At 34.8% G+C, this 22,918-nt stretch overlaps 1 pseudogene; it reads left to right on the top strand.

The window, feature by feature from the left end:
• Positions 1-2,210: 2,210 nt before the first annotated feature.
• LOC114084185 (C-type lectin domain family 4 member A-like) lies at positions 2,211-22,251 on the top strand (annotated as a pseudogene).
• Positions 22,252-22,918: the final 667 nt, after the last annotated feature.

Raw genomic sequence — 22,918 nt, 5'->3', positions numbered from 1 at the left:
GGGATTCAGTGCCTAAGTGGGGTGAGGAGGGCATCCTTGGAGAGGGAAACCTGTGTGGGTTTCAGAGACCAGTCAGGGTAAAGGGGGTATCTATGTGTAGAGTCCATTGTTGAAATTCACCACGTAAGCAAGGGACAGAAGAAATTCTTGCTGGCAGTGGAGGACCTGGCATGGAATGTCAAAGCCCAAACAGGATGAAGGAAATGTCTGTGCAGAAGATAGTCATGGTGTGGGTTTCAGAGACTGAGCTGGGTAAGGAAGCTCTCCACATGATGGCATAGGCCCAAAGGGGAGTCTGGTCCTTATATGGTAAGAACTTTTATCAGTGGGAGTAGCCTTGTGTGGTCTGTTAGAGCTCAGGGAGACCATGTGGTGGTGAGAGATATGCTTTAAGAATCTGATCTGTGTCACCCTTAAAGAAAAGTAGAACAGTAATATAGCATGACCCTGAAACACCCCTTTCTGTTTCCAAGAAACCACTCAAATTAAGGGAACAGTATGAATGTTCCTCGACTGAAATATTCAGGTAAATACTATCTTGTAGGACACTGACTTTTTTTCATGTATGTTGTAAATTTGAGGGTGGCTTAGCACGAGGTGTCAGAACCTCAACAAAGTGAGGAGAATGTCTATTAGATGAGGTGTGGTTAGCTGGCCATTGTGGGAACACTCAATTAGAGTGAGGAGGGCTATTGTGCAGGGGACAGTGGTTGGCCTAGGGAGTAAAAGATATATCATGGAGAAAAGAATGTCTAGGGAAAGATGGTACAAAAGATGAGAGATTGGTAACATCCAGAGTAAAATCAAATAAGTTAAAAATAAGTGAATAAGTGTAAAGATAATGAATACAAATTTCTTTCTGTCACTGATGTGATAGAAGTGTGACAGAAAGAAATGTGAAAATTGAGAAAATGAAAATGAAATCTGAGCCATTGAATTAGAAGTATTACTGTGAATTTAGGGTTTTCAGTATATGTTGATACAAAAATAAATGTAAGGGTAGGGGGCATAGCTCAATTGGTAGAGTGCTTACTTTGCATGTACAAGGCCCTGGGTTCAATCGCCAGCAACACACACACACACACACACAAATGTAGAAATGCAATGGAAACAAATATAGAGATGAGAAAGAAGGAGAGATGTGGAGGGAGGGAGACAGATATAATAGGAAAAAAAAAAGAGTTAGGGGTGATTACAAGAAGGGGAATCATTTTGGGAGATCTGAGGGTAAAGAACCTGGGCATGAATTCAAAGTAACCCTCTGGACTGGTCCTCCATGAAAGATTTAGTTTTTGGACTGCTTACATCTTATCCTTTGGACAAAAAAAAATTCAGATTTTGCACTCAAGTTCTTTCTCTTCTATATGTGATTCCATTCAATTTTCCTAACTGTTAAGTATAATCATATGTACCTTCCAGAGCTGGTTGTTAATGTGATGTGGGGAGTAAAGGTAGAGATAAGTATGAAATGAAAGATGCCCTCCTCTTTTATTATGGCTTTCAGGAGTTCTCAAGGTAACCAGTAGCAAAATGAATAGAGATTCATGATGGAACTGATTATGAACAGCAGGGGAATACAGAGATCACAGAGGAGCACTATCTGAAAATAAATTTTAAACTTTTGCTTCCCAAAATGCTAAAGGAAGGTGGCTCTGAACATGGGCAGGCTGTATTCAGGAGATTTGTATCAATGATAACCTTAGAATGTAGTACAAAAAGCTGCCTTATCAGTCAAACATGATGATATGAACACAATGTGAACAAGTGTTGCTCAGGTGGTTGGCTAATAAGAGGTTACACTTGCATGTACACTTGCATGAGGGACACTGTATGTGTGAACATCTTCCTCACCATGCAAAACATCAGTTTTGCTGTTGAATTTATAGAATGAAGTTCTCAGAAAAGATTTCTTTAATTGCTTGATTCCTCTTTTCCTTTCCTTCCTATTTCTTTTGAGTAACCACTTTTGTTATATTTTTTAGCTATATTTACTATGACAGCTGAAATTCTCATCTGGTTGTCAGGAAGATTGGACCTCTGTGGCCCAGTGGTTTCACATGTTTTCAATCTTAGGGGTATGTGTATATTTATTACTTCTGCTTTCATCTAGTTAAGTGGTAGAACAATTTACTCTCAGGCTGGATTCTCATTTGTAATATGTTTTAAGAAAAATATTGCATGGGATTTCTGAAAAAAAAGCAGAAGGTTTCTTCTCAAGATGGCTTTGGGAACATATTATGCTGAAGTGAATTTCAAAAATGAATTGAAGTCCTCAGGCACCAACTCAAATTCTCCTGCAGGTAAAAATCATTTTCCAGTGGTCAAAGTTAATTATGAGGTGAAAGATGAAGAGACAGTTAATAAGCAGGCCAGAGGTAATGTTAGTTGCTGTTATATCTGAGTGATCATGTCTGGGACACCCAGGAATCTCTAGGATTGTGCTGCCTGTAGATAGGAATTAAGGTGTTGTAAAGTTGCAAATGGGAAAGAAAACGTCCATAATATTTTCTTTACTATTATCATTTACTATTAACAGACATTGAATTCTATTGTATATCCTTTAAGATATGAATATATAGAAATGTGTGTACCTATATTTCCAGAACTGAAAGAATATAATACTGAATTTTTCCTCCTCATCATTGACAATATACATAATTATTTTTTGAGAAAAAGAAAAAAAAGCTTATTACTTTGCTAGCAAAGGAGAAACACAGGGGATTCCTGTTCCAGAGGCCATGTAATAAGAATTGTAATGCATTCTGTCGTCATACATAAATAAAAATAAATAAATGAATAAATTAAGACAATATACATAATTTTAAGGAAAGTGTTTCTCCTATTTAGTGCTTTTATCTGAATGGAATGTGTCCCCACTGACCCCCTCATCTTTGGTGGTGACCAATTTTAGGTTTTATGTATCCTAAGCAAAAGCTTGAAGGTATGCCCCGTGTCCAGAAAATGGTTTTTAACCATGAAATAGTGGCTAAAGAGGTTGACTTTATTCTAAAAATATTAAACTTGGTTAGAAAGATTTATCTTTTATAGTTTACTTATAAATGGATGCAATCTGAAATATTATTTAATATGTAATAAATAATAAGCAACCATAATTAAAATATTAATAAAGAAATTATGGTGAAAAAATGTTCATGATACAGTATAAAAGAAAATAATGAATCAGAAATCAGTAAATATGTGTCAATGAAATGGAAAAATGCACATATATGTTGTAAACACTTCAAAAATTGCTGAAGAGACATGTGCCAAAAAATTAACAATAGTTATTTTCAATGATAGAAATTTTTGTTTTTGGGTATTTTATAATGTTTTTGTAATAAACATTTATTTTTTAAATTTCCATTTTCATGTTATTTCAAATATTCACAGTATTAGTGATTGTGGTTTATAGAAGAAAATTTAAAGTAATAAGAGGAGAAAGTTTCCTTTTTTTTTCACTGTGACCAAAATACCTGATAAGAACAACTTACAGAAGAAAGCTTTATTTGGGATCAACATTTCAGAGGTCAGTCTTTGGTGAGTCAGCTCCATCACTCTGGCTCTAAAGTGAGGCAGTACATCATGGTGGAAGGGCATGGCAGAGTAGAGTTGTTCAGCTGATGGCAGCCAGAGGATCATGGAGGTTTCCACTGAGATTTCAAAGGAAGACTTGAGTGTTCAGACAAAGTGAAGCTGTGTTGGAATCCCTTCAGGATTCCCTTGAGAGGGGACACATGAAGCTGTGAAGGGGAAGCTGAAGCTGGAATGGAGATCTCAGGGATTAAGATATGCCAGTAATGTGGAATGTCTGCTGAGGAAAGCTGTTGGCTGTAGAGGGAGTCAGCCTAAGAAAGCGACCATGTGAATTACAACCAGCAAGGAAATTTAGGTGGTGCTGTAGAAGCCCTTTGAAGATTACATCTCACCACAATATTCCCCAGATTCTGGACATGGAGTTACAGAAACTAATATCTGCGTGACTGAGTTTCACTTGCTTTGGTTCCATCCCTTCCTCTATATCATTATTCCTCCTTTTTGGAATGGGAAAATTTACTTTATGTCATTGTATATTGGAAGTATATAACTTTTGATTTTTACAGAGGCTCAAAACACAGTGTTTGTCTTGAGTCACAGAGGAGACTTTGGATGTGTACTGGAACTTTGAAAATTATGGGGACTCTTGGAGATGGACTAAATGTATTTTTCATTTTTTTTGTGTGAGATGGATGTGATGTTTTGAGGGCCAGGAGTAAAATGTTATGGCTTGATTATGAGATGTGCTCCAAAAAGTTTATGTGGCAATTCATAAATGTTAAAGAGATAAAACAGTTATGAGACCCATAACCTAGCTGGTGGATTAATGTATTTGATGGATTAATAATTAGAATGGATTGCTGGTTGGTAATTAGGTGGGGTATGGCTGAAGAAATTCGGTAACAGGGGCATGCCTTTTGATTATATACTTTTTATTTCAATATTTTTATGGATTAATTATAATTCTACACAACAGTGGGATTCACTGTTACATATTCATACATGTACATGATATAACAATATAATTTGATCAACATCATTCCTCAAGGGATTATATTTTTTCCCTGGCTCCTTGGTTGTTCTTTCTGCTTCCTGGCTATCTTGAGCTGAACAGCATTCCTCCACTACACTCTTCTTCCATGATGTTCTGCCTCACTTCAGGCCCAGAGTAATGGAGAAGATGGACCATGGACTGACACCTCTGAAACCACAAACCCAAAATAAAATTTTTCTACTATAAGTTGTTCTGGTAAGATATTTTGATCACAGTGACAAAAACCAACTCACATAGAGGAGGAACTGGAAATAAGGATAGAACTTATTACTGATGAGGATAGAATTTATTACTGATGAATTAATTTGATTTGTCTTCAGATCCCAGGGAAAACACCATTCCTCTCCAGAGTAATTTTGGTTTTTCCAAGCTTCTTCTTGCCTTGTTGCTGATACTTTTCCTGCTGAAGGAAATCTTATTGTCTGTCTCTTTTATCAGTAAGTATGCCAACTAAGTCAGTCAGCAATGCCTGCTTTTCATGAATAGAAGCTATTCATTAGAAATTGACATTTCACAATGATCCAGACCTTTGAAAAATAAATTTTTGGGGGGTTGAGTGGGTGGATAGAGTTCCTGAGAATTCACTGGGAATTTTGCTTTTGGAAAAACAATGGGATTCATCTTCATTGAGAGAATTTGAAAAGTAGATATATGTGTATGTGTTGGTTTATAGAATGAAATCTATGAGCCATCAGTTCTATATTAGATTCTTTGTATGGACACATCTATAATTCCTTAATTGTATTTATAAGGCTAGCCTTATTTGACTTCACAGACATTTATATTTTGGGATGAGCAGGTGAACATGCAGAAGATGTCAAGAAATGTTCCAGGAAGAGTTCTCCAGTGAATTTCCTTCTAATAATTTCTGTCTTGGTCAATACTGTGATAACTAATTTAACAAATAAGTAGATTTATGCATATCTTGTATTTCAGAGTTTATCAAGTTTTCAAAAGTCATAAATGTCAGCATATATTAAGATACATGTTTTATTCATTAATTTGGTAATTTGATAAGTAACAATGGCCATACATATTGTTTGCTAGGTGCCTTGTTAGAGAATCCAGAAATAGCCACAGCCACTGGTGTCAAGACATTAATAGAATAGTCAAAATAACCAGTGATTACAACAGTAGATGGGAAGTGTTGTTCAGGTAAGAAATAAGCACAGGAGGCTGAGATAGGTTTGCTGAAGGAGGAGACATCTATGACTGTGTGTATCAAAAATAACATAGACATATTATAGTATCAAAGATTTGGGGGAAATATAAACATGGCATATAGTACTATGTGAAAAACTATGAAATGAAGCTGGTTGTGGCAGTCATAAACAGAACTCAGATCATGAAGAATGTCATGTACCATTATAAAAAAATTTTGATATTTTATAAAATATCCTTTGCTCCTTAATAAAGAAGTCTAAAACAGTGGCTTGAAACAGCTATTTATTTAGCTCATGCATCTGTGGCTTGGCAATTTAGACTGGTCTTATTGGGAGTTTCCATTGGTCCTGACTGAACTCAGTCATGCATATGCTGTTAGGAACCAATCACAGGCAACGTGGCTTTTGAGGAAGAGCATGTCAGCTGGAATGAAAGGGGCAATAACCACATTTCTCTCATTACTCATCAGGATAGCCTGGGTTTGTTCACATGGCCACTGGCAGATTTCCAAGAAAGAGGGAAAAAGAAAACCAAGCACAATGAAGTTTCAATTTCGATTTAGCATGGTTACTTTTGCATGTTCTTTTGGCCAAATGGAATCTTAAAGTCAGCTTATATTCTAGTGGTGAAGAAACAGACCCCACTTGTTGATTGTAGAACATGAAAAGTCACATTGGGAAGGGGTGTGAGTATAGGGCGGATGGAATATTGATGCCCATCTTGCAGTGAGTCAGTCCTGGCCAGCCATTGTGGAATTCTGGGGAAGGAATTGACATAGTCAAATTTAACTTTGGGGATATGCTTTTACTGAGGTGTGAAAATGGATTTATGAGGACAAGAGTGAAGGTAAGGAGAGGTGTTATTTCCTGGAAAATGGATTGATGTAGACAGCATTGCGTTAAGTGAGATAAACCAGAGTCAGAAAATCACTGGTTGTATGTCTTTTCTCATATATGATAATTTGGGAGCAAAAAGAGAAAAAGGGGTGAGCACTCATGAAAATTGAAGAAAGAGTAGTAGAGGAAGGGGACAGGGTGAGGGAAGAGAGGAGAGAAATTGGAAGTACTAGGAATGAAATTGACCAAATAATATTATGAGCACATGTGATTATGTAACAGTGCATCCTATTATTATGTATAATTATAATGCACCAAACAGATGCTAATTCATAATCCCATTTGAAACATTGAGAGCATCATTTAAGGAGGGTGGTGCTATTGAAGAAATAGAAGAAAGGTAGCTTTGAATGGTAAAGAAGATATAATGAAGGAGGCCAAAGCTTGATGATACTGGGGATTAAAGGACCCAGAGAAGTTAAGTGTGAATATATATTTTGATCTTGTAAACTCAGCAGTGAAGAATTATTCAAAGAGGTAGGCAATATAGGATGCATAGCAGGTTTTTTTAGAAAGATGATTATTTACATTTTGGGGAAAATGTGTCAAACCACAAATGTACATGTCCAGTGGCAGGCATATTTGCTTGGATTTTAGAAAAGAGGTCTGGCATTTTGGAAGTCCTTCACATAATGACAGCAAGTCCCAGCATGGGAATATATGCTATCACTCCAGAAGAGCACATTAAGCAAGAAGTAGGGATTAGGATAGAACTCTTGGAAATGCTACATTTTTTAAAAAGTTGAATGGAGGAAGAGAGCTGATGGAAGAGGATAAGAAGCAGCAGCAAGAAAGCGGAGGTGGGAACAGGTAGAGCACTGCACCAAGAGCTACAGAGGAAAACCCAGGGTGAATGATAGCAAGAAGGTCATTAGAAGACGACTAATAAGTGCTCCTAGAAAATTACTGATGATCCATTTCAAGGATTGTTTTAATAAATTGATGAAAGCCAAAGCCAGAATATAGTGGGTCAAGGAACAAATAGGAGGTTAGAAGGAAAGAGGAAATTTAATTTCTTGCAGTAATTTCTCCCAGGGTCTTGCATATGCTAGGCAAGTGCTGTAATACTGAGATACCACTGTAACTCAGAAAATTCAATTTCTAGGGGGAGGTGTGAATTAGTTCTCAAATGGGAGAGACCTGGTGCACTGAGGAGTTAGAATCAATTGTGATGAAGAGAGTTAAAAGACAAAAGAGATGAAGCACAATTTTCTCTTGATCAGTCTTGGGGTTTTTGAAAAACATTTTTTTTTCTGTTCTTTAAGATAAACCAGAGTTGCTTAAAATTAGCAAATTCTTCCTTCCCCCAAAGTCCCAGGTGGTGTACTTCCTTAAATAACTTCCACTTCCTTCCTACAATATTTAGCTTTTGTTGGCATCTTAGGTTAAGTATTGAAGAACACTGTGGACAAGATCCTTTAGGTCCCATTATGATGGAACTGTCATGTCCTCTTTCAACTCTTCATCTTTTAGCTCTTCCTGAGAGATACCTAATCATTTAAAAGTAGTAGGATCATTATTCCATTGACTGTGGGGTCAAGGGGAAACTTTTCCTGTCATGCTCTGTCCTATCAGGTAATCAGACATTTGTGGATTTTGTTTCTGTGTAGAATGCAAGAAAGTAAGGTATGGAGCAGTAACCTAATGCTACTGGCAAAATGATTGATTTATATTCTATTTTACAGCTTTCTTTCTAAAAAATTCTCAGCTGCTCAAAGAAAAAAACTATGAAAGTTCTACAAAAGAAATGATTCATACAAATTTGGAGTGTGTAAAAATCAATTCAACCATGAAAGGTAAAACTTAATGTGCATAGAATTCAATTACTGTAGTAGGTAATGATCCCAAATCAGAATTTATGATTACCAGGGAGATCACAATAAGAAGTGGAATCTCATGATTGTTCTAAGCTACAAATGTATTATATAATTCATAGGGTCTAAAATTCTTGTTTGTGAATTCAAAGTTGTTCATGTGAAGCTTAATTGTGAAACATGATATACTGGTGTTGCATTTATTCAGCCTGTTTTTTTCTGAAGTTTCTGTGCAGTGCAGCTCCTTTTCTCACATGTCAGTTAAAAAAATTGATGACAATAATGATAATGGCTATATTATTGTGAGATTGAATTATTTATATTTATATATGTTATTTAAAGACCTTATTTCCATTTACAAAAACATAAGCATATGATATTGAAAGATCCAGTTTTAATTCCATCCTGCACACAGTGACCACTGTGTAATTAAGAGTATTTGCTACAAATAATGAATCAATATTAACATATTATCACTAATTAAATTTACAATATTTTTGGTACTGGGAATTAAACACAGGGTTTCACACATGCTAGACAAGTCTATCACTGAGCCACCTTCATATCCCACAGTTCTTGATTTTTTTCATAAGTTTTCAACTATTGTTCTTTTTTCTGTACTAAAGTCCCATGCAGCCTGTGAAATTACATTTAATTGTCATGTCTCTTATTTGCTGTGATAGTTTTTCAGACCTTCCATGTTTATGATGACACTGACAATTTTGGGGAATACTGTTCTATATATTGTAGGCTGTCTCTCTATTAAAAGTTGAAGTTTTCTAATGGTTAGATTGGGATTATTTGTTTTTTGGGAGGAAGGTCATAGATGTTAAATGCTATTTTCATCACATTATTTCAAGAGTATATATTATCAAAACAATTTTTAATAATTGATGCTGAACTTAAAGCTACTTTTCCGTCTTCCATTTCCACACTGTACTGTTTGTAAAGAAGTTACTATGCATAGCTCACACTTTAAGATTGAGGAGTTATTCTTGACCATTAGGATGGAGTACGTAGGGTTGTCTGGAGGAACAGATGCAATATGTATATGACAATTTAGTTTAAGGATTTGGCTTTTGCAATTATGGAGGCTTGAAAAGTCTAAAATTTGATCTGGGTAAACAGCAGGGTGGAGACTCAGGAAAAGTAGCAGTTTGAGAACAATGACAATCTGCTGCAGGACCAGGAAGAGCAAATGTTGCAGATGAAATCTAAAGGCAAGTTTGCTGGAAAATTCTCTCTTGCCTGTGGGGGGCATTCTTTTGTTCCATTAAGATCTTCAACTGATGGGATGAGATCTACTCACATTTGGAAGGCAAACTTCTTTACTAAAATTTCACAAATTAAAATGTGATTCTCATTCAAAAATATCCTTGAAGCAATAACCAGAATGCTTGATAAAACTAGTATATAAAATTAGCCATCAAGAAGTATCTATATAATTTATTTGGAATTCTTAGGCATTTGAGGTTTGTCTTTTCTATTCCATTTATTAATTTACTCTATCATTTATATCTGCATGCACTCATGTCTATTTACTTTATATTTCAGATTGTAATCCATTGCCACTTCATTTATCTTGTTATTCTAACTTTGACTACTGGGTGGTCTTTCTGTTGGCTCTTGTGGCCTTTGTCATTTGCCATCAATATGTTTTTTGTTTGTTTTTGTATTTTACTTTCTGTAACTACAAAATGCTCTAGACTCATGTTGTCTGTTTTCTGTCCCTATCTAGAATTAACCATTTCTATGAAGAGCCCTGATTCCTTTTATTGAAGAATAATATCCTAGAAATTTTGATATGTTGTATTTTTATTTTCATTCATTCAATGTATTTTTTAAAGTTATCTTTGACACATCTTTAACTCATGGGTTATTTATATGTATTATTTAGTTTCAAGTGTTTGGAGATTTTCTGTTTTCTTTCTTTCATTGATTTCTAGTTTGCTTTCATTGTTGTTGAATTACACTATATGATTTTAATGATTTTAAATTTCTTGAAGTATGTTCTGTATCTCAGTATGTGGTCTATCTTGTCATAGGCTCCATAGGCACTTGTAAAGAATGGGTAGTCTGTTGGTGAGTAGACTCTTCTAAGAATGTTGATTGGATTCTGTAGGTTGATAAAGTTTTTGTTCTTCAACGGTTTTCTAATTTTCTGCCTGGATTTCTTTAATTTTATTAATCTATTTTCAACTTTTCTTTCCAATTGTGTGAATTCTTACTTCATATATTTTGCAAACCTGTTGTTTGGTATATTCACATTTGAAATCATGATAAATGAAGTTCTGTTTATTGTTTTTATTATGTTTCTGGTGTTTGGTTGGAAAATTCTGGTTGTTTGTCCCTCCCAATTCACTTATTTCTCTGTTACCTCCATTCTGATGTTAAGTCCTATACTGACATCTTAAAATGTGATTATATTTTTCAATGATAAAATTTCTGTAGTTTTTTTATATCTCTGTTTCTTTGTTGAGTCTGCTGTTTTAAAACTTTGCTTGAAGAATGTTTGCTCCTTCTTATTAGAGCATCTTTATTATGGCTGCTTTAAAAATCTTTGTTACATAATTCTAACATTTTTGTTTTCATGATTTTTTACATCAGTCGATTATCAGTTTTTATTACATTTGAGAACTTCCTGGTTTTTGGTGTAAAGAGCTATCTTTTGCTGAACCTTGGACATTTTTGTATTGAGTTTTCAGAGGTGGGGTCTTATTTAAAATATTATTATGTTTTTGCTGGCTTTTCCTGATACCACTTCAGCAGGAGAAATGTTCCCTGATACATGAATACCTGATGAAGGCAGACTTGGCTCTTTGTTACAACTGGATGAAGATAGGATAACGGTGCTCATGTGGTCTCCTTTGGTCCTTAATTTTAATAATAAACGCACTTTAAAAATAGATTTTTGTATGTTGCACTTATATTTCCTTCTTCCCGATAAAGGAAAAGTCTGGAGCTGTTGACCAAAGAATTGGAAGTCATTTAGTTCCAGTTGCTACTTTATTTCTTCTAAACAAAGATCTTGGAAGGAGAGTCAGGAGAACTGCTCTACAATGGAGGCTCATCTGGTGGTGATCAACAGCAAGGAAGAGCAGGTACTTTCTAAGAGACAATGGAGTCATGAGCCTGTCTGATTTTTGTACATATCCTTGCTAAGAAGGAATATTGGTGCTGTGACAGATGACTTTCCATAAGACAGATAGGAGAGGCTTCCTCAGCCTTCACATTCCACACCTTGTACCTTCTTCAATGTAACTAACCTAACTTGAAAGAAATTGTGGAATTAAAAATAATACCTGGGGCTTTAGTGAAAGGATGAAAATAGCAGCTTGTTCTTTCAATATGTATATGTTTTATAAATTATTAACTGTTTAACAGAGAGGGGTATTAAGTTGAATAGGGAAATAAAGTGAAATCAAGAGTCACAGCAATCAGGAATGAAATTTAAGAATCAGTGAAAAATAATTAAATTTGTAAGAATTTAATTGTGCACATATTTGAAGAATGCTCCTTTAGTAACAAAAGTGGGGAAATGAGTCTGAGATAGGAATTCATTATGATTATGGATAGGAATTGCTTCCATAGTTAATGAAAATATGATACTTCTCTGCTTAGCTGAGAAAACCTGTATTTCTGGGAACCCCATCTGGCTATTCCTTCTTTCCCCCCTCATTTCTATATAAAGATCTCTGTGGAAACATCACACTATAACCTTTAATATGTATAATAGTTATGTGTTAATCAAAAGACTTTTGCTACATTTTAAAAAATTGGTCCATTACATTTGTACACATTGATGGGATTTTTTCTTTACTAATTTATTTATTTATTCTAATTAGTTATACATGATGGCAGAATGCAATTCATTTTATATTACACATATAGAACACAAATTTTCAAGCCACTGGTTGTACACAAAGTATTTCTACACCATTCGTGTCTTCATACATGTACTTAGGGTAATAATGTCTAACTCATTACACCGTCATTTCTACCCCCTTTCATGGTCCCTTTTCCTCCTTCCCCTTTTCCCTCTCTAAAGTTACTCCACCCCCCCACCATTGCCATTATAAGTCAGCATTCTCATATTAAAGAAAACACTCGGCCTTTGGTTTTTAGGGATTGGTTTACTTCACTGAGCATGATATTCTCCAACTCCATCCATTTACCTGCAAATGCCATGATTTTATTTTCTTTTAATGCTGAATAATGTTCCATTGTGTATGCATATACGTTATCTACTGAAGGGCATCTGGGTTGGTTTCACAGTTCAGCTATTGTGAATTGTGCTGCTATAAACATTGATATGGCTGTGTCCCTGTAGTATAGTGTTTTTAAGTCCTTTGGGTATAAACCGAGGAGTGGGATAGCTGGGTTAAATGGTAGTTCCATTCTCAATTTCTCAAGGAATCTCCATACTGCTTTACAGATTGACTGCACCAATTTGCAGTCCCACCAGCAATGTATAAGTCTGCCTTTTTCACCCACATCCTCGCCAACAATGTTGTTGTTTGTATTCTTGATAGCTGCCATTCGGACTGGAGTGAGATAAAATCTTAGTTTTGATTTGCCTTTCTCTAATTGCTAGAGATGTTGAGCATTTTTTTCATATGTTTGTTGATTGATTATGTATCCTCTTTGAGAAGTGACTGTTCATTTCCTTGGTCCCTTTACTGATTGGGTTATTTGTTTTTTTTTTTTTTTTGGTGTTCAGCTTTTTGAGTTCTTTATGTACCCTAGATATTTGTGATCTACCTGAAATGCTTATAGTAAAAATTTGCTCCCATTCTGTTTTCTCTCTATTCACCTCACTGAATGTTTCTTTTGCTAAGAAGAAGCTTTCTAGTTTTAATCCATCCTATTTATTGATTCTAGGTTTTAATTCTTGGTCTATAGAAGTCTTATTAAGGAAGTTGGGGCCTAATCTGCCATTATGGAGGTTTGGGCCTACTTTTCTTCCACGCACAAGGTCTCTGGTTTAATTCCTAGGTCCTTGATCTATTTTGAGTTGTGGTTTGTGTGTTGTGAGAGAAAGGAGAACTAACACCAATACTTCTCAAACTATTTTATGAAATAGAAAAAGAAAGAACACTTCCAAACACATCATATGAGGCCAATATCACCCTGATTCCAAAAGCAGACAAAGACACATCAAAGAAAGAATACTTCAGACCAATATCTCTAATGAGTATATATGTAAAAATCCTCAATAAAATTCTGAAAAATCAGATACAAAACATATCAAAAGATTTGTGCACCATGATCGAGTAGGGGTCATCCCAGGGATGTAAGGTTGGTTCAACATTCGGAAATCGATAAATGTAATTCATCACATCAATAGATTCAAAGTTAAAAATCATATGATCTTCTCAATATATGCAGAGAAAGAATTTGATAAAATAGAGCATCGTTTCATGTTCAAAACCCTAGAAAAACTAGGGCTAAGAGGACCATTCCTCAACATTGCAAAGGCTATTTATGTTAAGCCACAGGACAACATCATTCTAAATTAAAAAAAAAATTGAAAGCATTCCCTCTGAAATCTGGAACAAGGCAGGGATGACCTTTTTCTTTTTAAAAAAATTTTATTTATTTTTTTATTTTTATTTATTTTAATTTTTTATTGTTGGTTGTTCAAAACATTACATAGTTCTTGATATATCATATTTCACACTTTGATTCAAGTGGGTTATGAACTCCCATTTTTACCCCGTATACAGATTGCAGAATCACATCAGTTACACATCCATTGATTTACATATTGCCATACTAGTGTCTGTTGTATTCTACTGCCTTTCCTATCCTCTACTATCCCCCCTCCCCTCCCCTCCCCTCTTCTCTTTCTACCCACTCTACTGTCATTCATTTATCCCCCTTGTATTATTTTTCCCTTTCCCCCCACTTCCTCTTGTATGTACTTTTGTATAACCCTGAGGGTCTCCTTCCATTTCCATGCAATTTCCCTTCTCTCTCCCTTTCCCTCCCACCTCTCATCCCTGTTTAATGTTAATCTTCTTCTCCTGCTCTTCGTCCCTACTCTGTTCTTAGTTACTCTCCTTATATCAAAGAAGACATTTGGCACTTGTTTTTTAGGGATTGGCAAGCTTCACTTAGCATAATCTGCTCTAATGCCATCCATTTCCCTGCAAATTCTATGATTTTGTCATTTTTTAATGCAGAGTAATACTCCATTGTGTATAAATGCCACATTTTTTTTATCCATTCGTCTATTGAAGGGCATCTAGGTTGGTTCCACAGTCTTGCTATTGTGAATTGTGCTGCTATGAACATCGATGTAGCAGTGTCCCTGTAGCATGCTCTTTTTAGGGCTTTAGGGAATAGACCGAGAAGGGGAATAACTGGGTCAAATGGTGGCTCCATTCCCAGCTTTCCAAGAAATCTCCATACTGCTTTCCAAATTGGCTGCACCAATTTGCAGTCCCACCAGCAATGTACAAGTGTACCCTTTTCCCCATTTCCTCGCCAGCACTTGTTGTTGTTTGACTTCCTAATGGCTGCCAATGTTACTGGAGTGAGATGGTATCTTAGGGTGGTTTTGATTTGCATTTCTCTGACTGCTAGAGATGGTGAGCATTTTTTCATGTACTTGTTGATTGACTGTATGTCCTCCTCTGAGAAGTGTCTGTTCAGGTCCTTGGCCCATTTGTTGATTGGGTGGTTTGTTATTTTATTGTCTAATTTTTTGAGTTCTTTGTATACTCTGGATATTAGGGCTCTATCTGAAGTGTGAGGAGTAAAGATTTGTTCCCAGGATGTAGGCTCCCTATTTACCTCTCTTATTGTTTCTTTTGCTGAGAAAAAACTTTTTAGTTTGAGTAAGTCCCATTTGTTGATTCTAGTTATTAACTTTTGTGCTATGGGTGTCCTATTGAGGAATTTGGAGCCCGACCCCACCGTATGTAGATTGTAGCCAACTTTTTCTTCTATCAGACGGCGTGTCTCTGATTTGATATCAAGCTCCTTGATCCATTTTGAATTAACTTTTGTGCATGGCAAGAGAAAGGGATTCAGTTTCATTTTGTTGCATATGGATTTCTAGTTTTCCCAGCACCATTTGTTGAAGATGCTATCCTTCTTCCATTGCATGCTTTTAGCCCCTTTATCAAATATAAGATAGTTGTAGTTTTGTGGATTGGTTTCTGTGTCCTCTATTCTGTACCATTGGTCCACCCGCCTGTTTTGGTACCAGTACCATGCTGTTTTTGTTACTATTGCTCTGTAGTATAGTTTGAAGTCTGATATCGCTATACCGCCTGATTCACACTTCCTGCTTAGCATTGTTTTTGCTATTCTGGGTCTTTTATTTTTCCATATGAATTTCATGATTGCTTTCTCTATTTCTACAAGAAATGCTGTTGGGATTTTGATTGGGATTGCATTAAACCTATAGAGAACTTTTGGTAATATTTCCATTTTGATGATGTTGGTTCTGCCTATCCATGAACAGGGTATATTTTTCCATCTTCTAAGATCTTCTTCTATGTCTCTCTTTAGGGTTCTGTAGTTTTCATTGTATAAGTCTTTCACCTCTTTTGTTAGGTTGATTTTTTTTTTGAGGATATTGTGAATGGAGTGGTTGTCCTCATTTCCATTTCAGAGGATTTGTCACTGATATACAGGAATGCCTTTGATTTATGCGTGTTGATTTTATATCCTGCCACTTTGCTGAATTCATTTATTAGCTCTAATAGTTTCTTTGTAGACCCTTTTGTGTCTGCTAGGTATAGAATCATGTCATCTGCAAATAGTGATAATTTAAGTTCTTCTTTCCCTATTTTTATGCCTTTAATTTCTTTCGTCTAATTTCTCTGGCCAGTGTTTCGAGAACTATGTTGAACAGAAGTGGTGAGAGAGGGCATCCCTGTCTTGTTCCATATTTTAGAGGGAATGCCTTCAATTTTTCTCCATTCAGAATGATGCTAGCCTGAGGCTTAGCATAGATTGCTTTTACAATATTGAGGTATGTTCCTGTTATCCCTAGTTTTTCTAGAGTTTTGAACATAAAGGGATGCTGTACTTTGTCGAATGCTTTTTCCGCATCTATCGAGATGATCATATGGTTCTTATATTTAAGTCTATTGATGTGGTGAATAACATTTGTTGATTTCCGTATATTGAACCAGCCTTGCATCCTAGGGATGAATCCTACTTGATCATGGTGCACAATTTTTTTGATATGTTTTTGTATCCGATTCGCCAGAATTTTATTGAGGATTTTTGCATCTAGGTTCATTAGAAATATTGGTCTGTAGTTTTCTTTCTTTGAAGTGTCTTTGTCTGGTTTAGGTATCAGGGTGAAGTTGGCCTCGTAGAATGAATTTGGAAGTTCTCCCTCTTTTTCTATTTCCTGAAGTAGCTTGAAAAGTATTGGTATTAGTTCCTCTTTAAAGGTTTTGTAAAACTCTGCTGTATACCCATCCGGTCCTGGGCTTTTCTTAGTTGGTAGTCTTTGGATGGTTTCTTCTATTTCCTCAATTGATATTGGTCTGTTTAGGTTGTCTATATCCTCCTGACTCAATCTGGGCAGATCATATGACTTAAGAAATTTATCGATGCCTTCACTATCTTCTATTTTATTGGAGTATAAGGATTCAAAATAATTTCTGATTATCTTCTGTATTTCCGAAGTGTCTGTTGTGATATTGCCTTTTTCATCCCGTATGCTGGTAATTTGAGTTCTCTCTCTTCTTCTCTTCGCTAGCATGGCTAAGGGTCTGTCGATTTTGTTTATTTTTTCAAAGAACCAACTTTTAGTTTTGTCAATTTTTTCAATTGTTTCTTTTGTTTTGATTTCATTAATTTCAGCTCTGATTTTAATTATTTCTTGCCTTCTACTTCTTTTGCTGATGTTTTGCTCTTCTTTTTCTAGGATTTTGTGATGAAGTATGAGATCATTTATTTGTTGTTTTTTTCTTTTTTTAAGGAATGAACTCCAAGCAATGAATTTTCCTCTTAGAGCTGCTTTCAATGTGTCCCATAGATTCCGATATGTTGTGTCTGTGTTTTCATTTATCTCTAAGAATTTTTTAATTTCCTCCTTGATGTCTTCTATAACCCATTGATCATTCAGTAACCTATTGTTCATTATCCAAGTGATGCATGATTTTTCCTTCCTTCTTTTATCGTTGATTTTCAGTTTCATTCCATTATGATCAGATAAGATGCATGGTATTATCTCTACTCCTTTATATTGTCTAAGAGTTGCCCTGTGACATAATATATGATCTTTTTTTGATAAGGATCCATGTGCTGCTGAGAAAAAAGTGTAACTGCTTGACGTTGGGTGGTATATTTTATATATGTCAATTAAGTCTAGGTTATTAATTGTGTTATTGAGTTCTATAGTTTCCTTATTCAACTTTTGTTTGGAAGATCTGTCCAGTGGCGAGAGAGGTGTGTTGAAGAGGGATGACCTTTTTCACCACTTCTATTTAACATAGTTCTTGAAACTCTTGCCAGAGCAATCAGATAGATGAAAGAAACTAAAGGGATACAGATAGAAAAAGAACTCAGATTATCACTATTTGCAGACAATATGATTCTATACCTAGAAGACCCAAAACATTCCACCAGAAATCTTCTAGAACTAATAAATGAATTCAGAAAAGTATCTGGGTATAAAAGCAACACCCATAAAACAAAGGTATTTCTGTATATCAGTGACAAATCCTCAGAATGAGAAACTAGGAAAACCACTCCATTTACCATAGCCTCAAAAAGAAAACTTGAGAATAAACTTAAAGAAAGTGTTGAAAGACCTCTACAATAAAAACTACATCATGCTAAAGAAAGAAATTAAAGAAGACTTAGAAGATGGAAAGCTCCACCTTGCTCTTGGATAGGCAGAATTAATATTGTCAAAATGACCATACTACCAAAAGTACTATATAGACTCAATGCAATCCCAATACAAATCCCAATGACATTCCTCATAGAAATAGAAAAAGCAATCATGAAATTCATATGGAGAAATAAGAGACCCAGAATAGCCAAAGCAGTCCTTAGCAAGAAGAGAGAAACTGGTGGCATTACTATACCAGACCTAAAACTACTGCAGAACAATAGTAGCAAAAACAGCATGGTATTGGTACCAAAATAGACCAATAGAACAATGGTACATAATAGAGGACACAGAGTCTAACCCACATAACTACAGTTAGTTTATATTAGACAAAAGTACCAAAAACGTTCTTTGGAGAAATGATGGGATTTGTTGTTACATATTTGTATATACACAGAATGTAACAATACAATTTGGTCAATATCTTTCCCTAGCACTTCTCTCCCTCCCCACTTCCCATCCCTTCTTTCTTTCCTCTACTGATCTCCCTTTGATTTTTATGAGATCCACCCCCACGTTTTTTTTTTTTTTTTTTTTTTTTTTTTGCTTTGTTCTCTCTAGCTTGTACATAAGAAAGAAAACATGTGGGCCCTGACCTTCTGGGTTTGACTTATTTTGCTTAACATAATGGTCTTAGTTTAATCCATTTGCCTGAAAATGACATAATTTCACTTCTATTTATGGCTGAACTCCATTGTTTATATATACCACACTTTTCTTTATCCTTTCATCTATTGATGGACACCGACATTGGATTCAGAGTTTGGCTATTGTGAATTGTGCTGCTATAAACATGAGTATCCATGTATCCCTGTAGTATGATGAATTTAATTCTTTAGGATAAATATGCAGAAGGGCTATAACTGGTTCATATGGTGGTTTAAAGCCTAATCTTTTGAGGAGCCTTCAAAATGATTTCCATAATGGTTATATGAATTTACAATCCCACCAACACTGTAACACCATTCTTTTTTCTCCACATCCTCTTCAGTATTTATTATTTGTATTCCTGGTAACTGCCATTCTGACTGGTGTGAGATGAAAATCTCAGTGTAGTTTTGATTTTTAGTTCCCTAACTGATAATGATGTGGAACTTTTTTCCCCGTATATTTGTTGGGCACTTGTATTTCTTCTTTTGAGAAGAGTCTGTTTAATTCATTTGCCCATCTATTAATTATTTGATTTTTTTGGTAAAGTTTTTCAAGCTTTTTGTATATTCTAGATATTAATCCTATGTCAGAAGAGAAACCAGCAAAGATTTTCTTCCATTCTTTAGGCTCTTTCTTCACATTCCTAATTGTTTTCTTGCTATACAGAAGCTTTTTAATTTGATACCATCCTATTGTGAAACTTGCTGCCTGTGCCTATATGGTGTAGTATTGAGCCTATGCTTTCTTTAAGGAGTTGCAAGGTTTTGTTCTACTTTCTAGGTCTTTGATATATTTTGAGTTGATTTTTGTTCAGGGTAAGAGATAAGGGTCTAATTTTATTTTTCTACATATGGATAACCGGTTGTCCCGGCACCATTTGTTACAAAGGCTGTTGTTTTTTCAGTGTATGTTTTTGGCACTTTGTCAAGGATCAGATGACTGTACATGTGTGGTTTTGTCTCTTTGTCTTCTATTCTGTACCATTGGTCTATGTTTTATGTCAGTACTATGCAGTTTTTGTTAATATAGCTGTGTAGTATAGTTTGAAGTCAGGTATAGTGAGTGATTCCTTCAGCATTGCTTTTTTTGGCTTAGAATTGTTTTAGCTTCTCTGGGTCTTTCATTCTTCTGAATGAATTCTAGGACTGTTTTTTTCTTTTTTCTAGTTCTGCGAAATATGTCACTAGTATTTTGATGAGGATTGCATTGAATTTGTATTTTGCTATTGGTAGCATGGCCATTTTGACAATATTTGTTCAGCTTGTCCAGAAACATCTTATATATTTCCATCTTCTGAGTTCTTCTTCAATTTCTGCAATGTTCTATAGTTTTCATTATAGATGTCTTTTACCTCCTTGGTTAGATTTATTCCTTGGTATTTTTTTTTGAGGCTTTTGTGATTGGAATAATTTTCTTCATTTCTTTTTCAGAAAATTCATTGTTTTTTGTATAGGAAATCTATTTATTTTTTATAAGAAGTTTTAAAAAATATAAAGAAGATGGAAATATTAACTACCCAGATTTGATTATTACACACAGTATGTATGAATCAAATTATGACACTCTACCCCATAAATTTATACAATTAAAAGAATAGTTAAAATTTACCAATCTAAAAATAATTTATTTGTGAATATATTTGTTCATAAAGTTACTTGTGATATATTTATAGTGTATATAGCTTAATTTAACAATAAATGAAATAAACAACAACAAACCCCCCAAAACACCCCAGTTGTGGTTGAGTATTCTACAGATATGATTTCTTTTTTTCTTTTCTTTAAGGATTTTATCACCTGGAATTTGAATAAATCGCATGCTTATTTTGTGGGGTTGTCAGATCCAGAGGGTCAGAGACATTGGCAATGGATTGATCAGACACCATACAACGAAAATACCACGTGAGTACAGAATTAGATAAAGGAATCCTGGGTCATATATCATGTCTAAAATCTAGGGTGCCCAGCTCTAAGATATGAAATTCAAATACCTCATTTTTGTTCTCTTGGGCACTTGGTTAAATTATTTTATTATCTCATTTAATCATCAGGAAAATCTTATATAATACACATCATTTTTATAGAAATGAGAAAGTGGAGTGTGGAGAGTACAGATAATTTAGCTAAGGTAATCCAATAATGGTTTCCAAATTCACGTATATTGTACTTTGCTTTTAACCTATTTATATCTCCTTAATATAAGTACATGCTTATTAAGATCATTACAGATTATTTTAAAATTATGATTTAATATTTCTCATAAAGCAGAAATCCTAACTTCTGATACCATTACAATATCCAACATTTATATTATCTTTTTTTTATAAATATTTATTTTTTTAGTTATAGTTGGATACAATTTCTTTATTTTCTTTATTTATTTTTATGTGATGCTGAGGATCAAACTCACCTGCACGTGTGAGGTGAACGCTCTACCACTGAGCCACATCCCAGACCCACATTTATATTATCTTTAAAAATATTTTAGTATACTTCTACCTCTGATCCTCATATCTTCTTTGTGAAATATATAGTGCTGTTACTCTGGTTCAATTTTTAGATGGGCAAACTGAGAATCAAAGAAATGAAATTATTTGTCAAAAAAAACAAGAATAAGTAGGCTCTCTAGAGATTTTGCTTGCCTTTTGACTCCAAAATAATTCCTGTAAAAAGGGGGAAAAAGAACTATATTGATAATGAGACCAGATTGATATCTCTTCATTATATAACAAAGCCACGTGATTGACAGTCCCTGGCATAGGACTATGGATGCACAAATAGAAAACAATCTCTGGGATGTCTTTAGGTGAAATGTTTGCTGCAATAAGGTATGAGAAAATGTTAAGTGATGTGGGCACAGTTTTCGAGGGAAATATGAAAGGTTTTGATGGAGGAAAAACTGCATGAGAAGTGGGGAAGTGTTGGTCTGGGCATATTTGACCCTGACTTCCACAAAGTTCCACCCCAGCCTATGGCCCCATAACTGTCTCTAACCCCTTTAAAAGCAGTTCTGGAAGAATAACCTCATGCTTTTTCTCTGTTTCAGGTTCTGGCATCTAGGTGAGCCCAACAGGGTCCAAGAGCATTGTGTTGTGTTAAATTATCGTAAACAATGGGGCTGGAATGATATTTTTTGTGCTCATGTTCAAAGCACAATTTGTGAAATGATGAAGATCTACTTATGAATCAAACACCTTTTTTCATGGACATGTTATTGGATTCATGTCCATTATTCTAGAGATAACTATTAAGTTCCTCTTTATGTGAAAGAAATTCCATAGACTTTTAAGTATGTTGTTATTTTACTTTTTGAGAAAACTGTTTACATATTTATTTGTTTATTCATTCATTTGCTTATTCATAAAATGACATTTTCTATATGACAAAGAGTACACTGGAGACCTATTTTGTGCATACATAGAATACACTTGAGCCTGTTCCTTAATCTCTGTCTGAATGCTAAGGGTATATTTATGGACATAAATTATATGATGTGGTTTGTCCACTTATCTGTTTTCCCTTCTCCCCTCTTGGCTTTATTGATGCATAATTTGGAAATACAAATTTTATATATTTAGGTTACAAAGTAATGATTTGATATTCATATATACTGTGAAATGATTATTAAAATCAAGTTATCTAACCTTCCATTACTTAACATAGTTTACATTATTTTGTGTTTAGTAAGAACACTTAAGATCTTTCTGAAGGAGACAAATTTATGCTATGTGCATTTATGAACATATCACAATGAATTCCACTATTATGTATGCTTATAATACACCAATAAAAATTATAAAAAAAGCAAAATTCAGCTATGAAATGTAATATTGTTAACTGTAGTCACCATGGTGTCCAGAACTTATTTATATTTTAACTGAAATTTTATACCCTTTGGCCAACTTATTCCCTTTCCCTGCACTTCTCAACCCCTATCA

This window comes from Marmota flaviventris, chromosome 3, assembly GCF_047511675.1.
Source record: "Marmota flaviventris isolate mMarFla1 chromosome 3, mMarFla1.hap1, whole genome shotgun sequence".
NCBI lineage: Eukaryota > Metazoa > Chordata > Mammalia > Rodentia > Sciuridae > Marmota > Marmota flaviventris.
The sequence above is the reverse complement of the archived record's forward strand: the minus strand, read 5'-3'. Positions and strand labels throughout refer to the sequence as shown.